Here is an 8,894-nt window from a genome sequence, read left to right as displayed (position 1 = left end):
CTAGTGCTCATCTTTGCTTTCCAGCTGCAGGAAGAGAATCTCAGGAAATAATCTCAGGTTTTCAGAGCAACAAACTTATCATGAGGTTTCTTGCCAACAGGGCCAAGGCTGAGCAGGAAAAAAAAAAAAATTATTCTGTTAGAAAAAGTCACAACCCAAAGGAGAATAACTCATTTCTCTCCACCCACCCCAAATATATGTGTCAGATTTCCCCTACACAAAGCCATCACCTTTGCCCAATCTCCCTGTTAGTGGAAGAGAACCTTGGTTCTGGCATCCACTGAGACCACGGAGGAAATGCTTCAGTGTTTATTTTTTAAAGGGGAGGTTGTTTTGCATGATCTGGAGGAAAATCTTTTGTATGTTTTTGCTGGAAGATGGAGACGGAATCAGCAGTAAAGTAAGGTTTTCAAGACAAGGGACCAAATCCACACATGTAGACACCCTTCTGGCCCGAGAACTCAGAATGTCTTCCTGCCCACACCCAGAAAACATCATGTCCAGTACCAGCTGGGCAAGGTGAGCCTTGGTTTTCTGAAGCAAAAGGTTTTGTATCCATCCGTATTTGGCAGCCACCAAGCTTGCTGTATGCCGAGGGAGAGTGTAAGGGTTGAATTGTGTGCCACCTTCTCTTTTGGTGATCACAGCTAAGTTACATCCATCTCAACACTCAGAGTATGTAAATATAAAGATCTGGGTGGGGTAGGCAGAAGTAAGAAGGAAATCTGTCTGTCTTGGGCTTTTCAAATTCTCCTTGTTAGATGTTCTGTCTTCCTCAGTATTCTTGCCTACAAAGAAACAAGATGCAGTGAGGAGCCTTTGCTTAACCTTGGAGTGTCTTGGTAATCAGATCTGGAAGCTTGGTTAAATGGCAGAGAACACACCTTCATTTCTTAGAACAGATCGTATCCCAGACCAATGGGGTATAATCAGGAAGGGACTAAGCCAATGGGCGACAGTGGGCATTGGACTGAATTCTCTGCCCTAGTCCTATTCCTAGCCTTCGCCAGTCTCAATCCCATTGGGGACGGTGGGGAACTCTTCAGGCTTCCTCTCCAGCAGAAATCAGCTCAGAAAATATCAGAGCACATAGGCAGAGGCAGGTGGATTACCTGTTTTACACACCAGATCAGTGGTTCTCAGCCTTCCTAATGCTGTGACCCTAATACAGCTGTTCATGTTGTGGTGGCCCCCACTAATTTGTTGCTTCTCTATAACTGTAATTTTGCTACTGTTATAAATTGTGAGTATCTGATAGTTACATTACAGGATATTTGATGTGTCACCCCCAAAGAGGTCACCACCCACTTCTCCAGAGCTTCACAAAAGATGCATTACCTTGTTGATTTTCTTGAGGTTTTTTTTCTAAGGTTAAACAACAACGACAAAATGTCATTGTCTGTTATACCAAAATGGTTACCTTAAAAAGTTCTGGCATGTATTTGCCCTGAATATTGCCCTGAAGAGAAAAAAAAAAGTGACCAGTGGTGTTGAACTATTAACTATGGTGGTGAGGTGACCCTGGAGAGTCAATACGTCAAATGTGTCAACAAATATTTGTCAAGCAATCCCTAGAATGGTATAAACCTAAAAGGCATAGCTCCTGCCCCAAGGAGCTTATACTATTTGCTGGGGGGAGAGAGTGGAGGACTGTGACAGATAATGATCTAACAATTATAAGACAGTAAAACTTAAGGCAAACAAAGGTAGAGAATTTAGGAGTTTCCAGAGTGAAATCTGAGAAAGGAAAGCTCAGGAGGCCATTTAGTCTCAAGATTAGCTGCTCCTCTCCAGGGCTCATATAATTAGCACTGTGCTGGGAAATTACTGAAATTATTATTTCTCAAGATACAGATTTAAAAACCCTTGAAAGGACTTTGAAAAAAAAAAAGATCACAGTTTGAGTGTGTATGTCTGTCTGTGTGTGTGAGAGAGAGAATGAGAGAGTTGGAGGAGAAAAGAGAGAAAGGAGAAGAAGAGAGAATTAAGGAGGGACAGAAAAGGCAAGAGAGCAGAGAAGAGGGAAGGGAGAAAGAAAGAGATAGCCAGTTCAGGTCCACTCCTATTCCCACTTAAAAGAATCCACTGAAATCAATAAAAAAGTTAAAGTCACCACCATCCACAAATGCTTTTTAAGATATTTAAATATGTGAGAAGCATTTAATACACTTTTCAGGACAATGCATGTGCAAACAGACTCCAAGAAAGAGGCACCCCTCCCCACTTCCACCCCACGGGACATCTGATGAGAGGATGTTGGGAAAAGGTGTTCAAAGAGAAGAGAGTAGATAGAGATAGAGGAGCTTAATTATGCCAGTAAGTAGGATATAATTATCAGGCACATTTAATGCCATGGTATTTATGGCCGTTTTCAAGATAAGTTTACATCATTATCTTACATTATTCCCACAAGATGTTTAGTGTGCTTTTCTGAAATGCCGGGGTCCTGAGCAGAGGGCTGTGCAGTGGCTTTAGCTTTCTTTCATCACAGCCCGGTGCAGGAGGAGAGACGGGGCACAGCAAAGCTCTAGGCATATCAGCTTATACCGAGACATTCTCAGCACTGCCTCTGCCATGGAGGTAAAAATGGCTCAGGGTGTCTAGGTGGCGAAGCTCAAAGGACAGGGTTATTACCATTCAAGTCCCTCTTGTAAAGCCAAATACTAGTTAAGAAGACTGAAAGACCCAAAAGCAAAGAATCCATCATCTTTCACAGAACTAGAGCACAGCCCCAACCGCAAACCCCGGTCTACTGGGGTCAAGCCCAGGGAAACTGGGACCTGACGAGGGAGACACTTTGGGTTAGGCGGATGGTTGTGGAGTCTTGATAAGATACAGAGAAGTGTCAGGATGTAGGAACAGTGAGCAGTCTCCCTGAGTCTGGCTTTTCCTTTGGGAGTTCCAAGCAAGGCCAGCAGGCTTCTATGAACACCAACATGGCTGCAAGAGGCGCAAGAGAGAGGAAGCCATGGGCAAAGGAGTATGGAATCCCTGCCTGCTGGTCAGCAAGGTCCTCAATCAAGGAGGGTCCCGTTGCATCCCCACCAGGATCACTGACAATATCTAAAGTAGTTTTGGCTGCTACATCTAGTAACGGGGTGCCACAACTGGCATCAAGTTATCAAGTGAGTAGAGGCTGAAAAGTAGAGGCCCATCTGTAATATGTCAACGTCTTCCACAGCAAGGACCTGAAGCTAAAATTGTTAATGGGGCGAGGGTGAGAAGCTATCCGAGCACAGATGAGTTACTTAACCTTTTATGGACCCCAGCCAGTCTCATCGTGTGAAGAACAGGACGAAGAAGTTACTGTGATGGTTGAATCAGGTGCCCATTTAACATGCACTGATGGTGCTTAAACTGTAAGTACGCAATGCTTGTTACCTCTGTCTCGCTCTCTTTCTGGCTCTCTGGCTCTCTCAGTTGACCAATTGCACACTCTCAACACTATTCTGACTCAGTAATGCATGTTTCGTGAGACATCTTAGTTCCTCAGCACTTTCTAAGGATGGGCTGTTTTGCTGCTAACTTTTGCCTGAGAAAATCATCCAGAACAGTGCCAGTTTGAGGTCAAGGAAAATCTGATTCAACAAAATGATCCAACATATTGCCCAGATTCTTAGATTAAGAATATAATGCACTCTTCAAGCTTCACTGATACAGGTCTGAGTCAAACCCAGGCTACCTAAGCCCTTGTATAATTGTTATTAGGCATGCTTCCTGGGTCATTGAAGATTTATTTAGATGTATAAAGACAATATTTTTATTCTATACACTTAAACAGCTCTAAAAGTGAACTATATACTTCTGTGCATTTTTGATGGCATACAGCCAATAGCTTAAGTATTTCTCCAAAACTCAAGGTCATTATAACTGACTGCAATTATCATAAATATGTCTATACAATTGATGGCTTTAGCATCTAAAGTTTGGTGGATTTTAATCTACACATTACATCTTTGTCTTTTGTTTACATTCATTAAGTGGGTATTTTTTCCCCATATGGTTTCTTTCTTTCACTTTTCTAAGTAGCTCTCCCCTCAAACATTAGTAGCAGTCTGGTATTAGATTCAAATTTTTAGGCATCTAATTCTTATATAACTGGTCATTGTTGGGGTGTTCCTTAAGAAAGAATACAAAATTAGGATGCTTACTGGGACAGCTGGAGTATATCTCAAAGATTCCCTCTCTGGCTAAGTGAGAGACATTTTAATAATACACAGAAAGGGATATAAAATCTACATATGCACCCCAATAAACCCAGCCAACTTCTACTGAACTGCAGCTTAAAACCCAACAGCCTTTTCTATGACATGTGACAGAATGCTACGTGTGCTGGAGGGCAGCACAGAGTGGTGACCCCAGCCAAGTGTGATTAAAAGCTGTTACTTTTGTAGTTTTACAAAACCTTTGACCTGGTAAACACATTGCAGAAGCCACTTGCTGTTGGCTGACCGTTATCTCACCTATACACACGAAACAAGAATCCTGAGCGATGCCGAAACCTCTTATCTACCTACCTACCTATTTATCTATCCAGCCATCCATTTATCCAACTTCATATCTATCTATCTATCCATCTATCTATCCATCCATCCATCCATCCATCCATCCATCCATCCATCCATTTATCTATCTCCATATCTATCTATCTATCTATCTATCCATCCATCCATCTGTCTATCCATCCATCTCCTATCTATCTATCTATCTATCCATCTATCTATCCATCCATCTCCTATCTATCTATCCATCCATCTATCTATCTATCTATCTATCCATCCATCCATCTATCTCCATATTCATATATCTATCTCCATATCTATCTATCTATCTATCTATCTATCTATCTATCTATCTATCTATCCTTGTTTCCTCTTTTTTTATTTGTAATTTTTCTTGTGCTTGAGAAATGTGGCTTTCATCATTCACACTGTTTTTCTTATCTTTTAAATTCTAGTTGACACACAAGAAATCAGTTTCGGAACCCCAAGACATAGATTTACCAATATTTGTGAGCTATTATAGTGTTTGTACATAGATTGTTTTGCAGAGGTTTTTAGTATATCATTTATATACTATATAGTATAGTATACTAAATATAGTATATTTAGTATATCTGTACATCATTTGCTAGTCCTTCCCATTTTGTTCTATTTGGAATTCTCCCTGCTCAGTGTTTAAATTTAAATAACTAGTAGGAAGAAGGAGTGTCCTCATTAGCATTAATGGTCTACTTGAGCCTAGAATCACCTGGAAGAAAAAAAAAGAGTCTCAATTGAGTGATTTCGTCTTTCTCAGGTTTCTCCGTGGGTATATCAGTGAGAGAGTATCTTGATTATTAACTGGTGTAGGAGGGACCAGCCCACCGTAGGTGTTACCGTTCTCTGGACAGGCTACACCACATGAGAAATCTGGCTAAGCATGAGCCTGAATGATTCAGCTAGCCAGCCGCATCCTCCATATTTGTGCTGGTTGTGAGTGAGACAATGCTTCACAGAATAGCAAACAGTCCTGCTTTCAGGTTCCTGTCTTGTGTTCCAGCCCTGACTTCCCTAAGTGATGGATATGACCTGGGAGTATGGGATGAAACAAACTCTTTCCTCCACTAAGCTGCCTTTTTTTTTTTTTTAATTTATTTATTCGCTTTACATCCTCTAAGTTGCTTTTGGTCAGAGTGTTTTATCACAGCAAGAGAAAGGAATCCAGAAGAAAGGCAATTCCGTGAGACATTCATCTAGTTGAACAAACAGACGAGTGTAGTACAATATATTCAGAGAACTGCTGCCTGTACCTTGTCCTTAGTTCTCTGTTCTCACTTCCCATTCTCCTCATTCTGTTTTCTTACACATCCTGCAACTAATTAGGAAGTTTATTCCTTGTATATCACCCATACCGTGAACCTACATATGCACACACCTTTAACAGCCTCTGTTTTTTTTTTTTTTTTTTTTTACCTAAAGGGTAGCATACTATACACATTCTTTGCATTTTGCTTTTATACAATTAACAGTATATACTGGAAAATCAGTACCTGTCACTTAATAGACATTCTTCACTCTGCTTTTCATTTTAGCTACATAGTCTATCATACACGGATGAGCCATAGCTAACTTAGGCATCTTCTATTTGTAGGCATGTATAGTGTTTGCCACATTTTGCAATTATAAGCAGTGGCTTCCACAAACAACCTTGCAGACATGTACTTTTCTATCATTGGAGGTATCTTCTGGACTGGGCTTCTAAAATGGGGTCCCTGGGCTGAACAGGAAGTTCCTATGCAACTTTGCAAGGCACAGATTTGACTGTGGCAAGATCTCTCCAGTTTAAATTCCTACAGGTAATACACATGAGCATCACTCATCCTCAGTGTCACAAACAGAATGTGTCATAAAAAGGTAGTATTTGTCTGCTGCCCCAGTAGGCATAAAATGATCTCTCAGGACTGCATTCCTGTAACTAGGAATGTAAACAACCTCCCTACATCAAGGCTCATTTTTATACTATTTCTTGTGAATCATCCATCCATCAATTCAGAATCCAGCAGTAAAGGGGTTCAGACCCTTCAGATCTTAGTCCAGGATGGGCCCTGACTTGAGTGAGTGGCAGACATGGAAGCCTCAGACTTGAATGCCTTCTAGGCCCTATCCGTTTACCAAGATTACCGGACAGACTTCCATTCATCTTGTGGGCTCTCTGAGATCTCCATCCTGCTGGTATTCTAAGCAGGATCTGTGATATAAGTATTCGAGGCCCCAATTCTGCACAAGTTATTTTTAGGTCTCCTGTGTCAATGAGAACCATTTTTACAAATACTTGAGAGTAAGGCCTGTGTGTTATGAAGAAATCACCAGGTTAGCCATTAACATGGGCCCTGAGAGTCCTTACATTTGGAGTTTGGACTTTAGTCCTTGTCCAGATGACCTCATGCCTGGTGATTTGCTGTCCCAGATTGTTGTGAATTCCCCTTCTTCTCTGTTTGCAAACAGGAGGTGGACCCTCCTTGAGTTTCATTGGAATGAATCACATTTAATAGCTCTTCATCAGGAGAAAATCAATCTTGTCAATTAATGGGAACATGGTCACATACCTCATCTATGGGAACGTGATCAGGCCAGGCCGGAAGTAGAGCAGGACTTGGTCCACCAAGCCTCCTCTTTCTGTCACTCTGTTTTCTCAGTAATAGATAAGTTAGAACTGAGTGAATTTGAACAACAACAGGGCATATGTATATAAAATTTCAATATTTTCTGCCATATCTTACCTTCTTTCGGTTCCCTCAATGAAAATGGCTATTATTTGGTTGGTTATTTTGGTACCATTATCAAGCTAAGTAATGAAATATCTTCCTTTGCTTATATTCTCCAGGGCTAGAAGGGAAGTCACATATTCTGTGTCTTATTTAGATGGCACAGCTCAGAGACCTCCTCACTAGGCTGGCCCTTTTAAGCTACACTTCCAACCACTTGAGTGATCCCACTGAGAACTCCGGCTAGACACTCAAAACCCATTCCGTGTACCTGCATTTGTTACTCACATGGGATTAAAAGAAAGTGATGGAGTCTTAAGATCCTCCTTCCTCCCGAATGTTCATGAATCCACTGGCAACGTGGTAATAGATGAAAAGGGAATCGCTAAGAACAACTTTTACTGGCATCGGCTGAGACTCAGTCTATGTCACCAGCTGGATTTTACCCGAACACGTGACGTTTCAGCTGCGGGCCGTGGACCACAAACTCAAGGTCGCTCTTCCTGGAAAGGTTGGTTTGGAAGGAGCACCATGTACCCAAGCACTGATCACAGCCGAAGCCCTCCCAGGTGTGTGGTGGGGCCTCTAACTTTGGGAGAAACAGAAACCTTTCAAAGCTCCCTGCGGTCTCTGCCAGATGATATTATGGGGGGACTTCTCCTTCTAGAGAGAGAGGATAAATTGGAGATCGATTCTGAATGCTTCATGGAAAGAACACTTCTGTTAAAGCCCAGCCTGCAGTACCCAAATTGCTCAACTCGGAGTGAAATAAGGAGTCCTCTTTGGAAAGAGTCCCAGCTGGAGCGTCCCGTCTCCTGTTTGCAAACTTTGAAAATCTCTTATCAGGACAGCAGCTTAACCATTAACAGAAAAAAAGCACCGGCTCCTTCTCGAATTCTAAAATTTTCTCACTGAACTTGGCCAACCACAGGTATGGTGGCTCAGCGCCCAGTGAGCCATTCTGACAGTCTTCTGGATTAGATGTTAAAAACAATAACATCAATTGTTTAAAAAAAAAGTCATCTCAAAGAATACCTTTAGAAGAGAACAGGGCCAGCGTTTGTGTATGCATGCAGCCTCATGAACACGTGTGTGCTGACTTCTGCGTACATGCACATTCCCTCTCTCTCTCCTCTCTCTCTCTGGTGTGAATAGGAATGCTAGCCCAATAATTTTTTTTTTTTTCAGCTCTTCACGCTGGAGTAGCTCTTGCTTCAGAGCCACACCACGAATTCTTTGTGTCCTTGGTCCTCGGGAAGCAACCTCCCAGGCATTCCTTCAAGCCTTGTGGCCTGGCTCCAGCAGCTGGGAATAAAAGATCCCTTGAGTACAGGTGGCAGGGTTGCATTCTAGCAGCTGCCACCCCAGGCTAGGAAACACCATCCGGGTCATGTTTTGTGTTGCTGCTTCTTGTATTTGAGGAGAAGATTAGAAACACGCTCTTCCTGGGGGAATTCCTTTGGTTTGGTTGATGGAGGAAGGGAGCTGAGCGACTATTCTTTTGATGATTCTCCATGGCACATTGGGAGCCTGGCTTTGACTCTTAGCTGCTGGGACCCTGTGAACTTGGGCACAAGGGTAAGTCTCAGTTTTAAAGCCAAAGGCTTGAACAAACAATTCCAAGTCATACTGAGCTGCAGCGGCCCAG

General features: G+C 42.2%; 1 long non-coding RNA gene across 1 annotated transcript; it reads right to left on the bottom strand.

Moving 5' to 3' along the window:
- Nucleotides 1–281: 281 nt before the first annotated feature.
- Nucleotides 282–7,796, bottom strand: LOC132655247 (uncharacterized). The gene is made up of 2 exons (XR_009592990.1): nucleotides 7,535–7,796; nucleotides 282–788 (listed from the first exon to the last, which is right to left on the bottom strand). It is a non-coding gene; the product is annotated as an uncharacterized LOC132655247 (long non-coding RNA).
- Nucleotides 7,797–8,894: the final 1,098 nt, after the last annotated feature.

The sequence above is a fragment of the Meriones unguiculatus genome, chromosome 7, assembly GCF_030254825.1.
Source record: "Meriones unguiculatus strain TT.TT164.6M chromosome 7, Bangor_MerUng_6.1, whole genome shotgun sequence".
NCBI classification, from domain to species: Eukaryota; Metazoa; Chordata; class Mammalia; order Rodentia; family Muridae; genus Meriones; species Meriones unguiculatus.
This window is presented reverse-complemented; position numbering and strand designations above follow the sequence as displayed.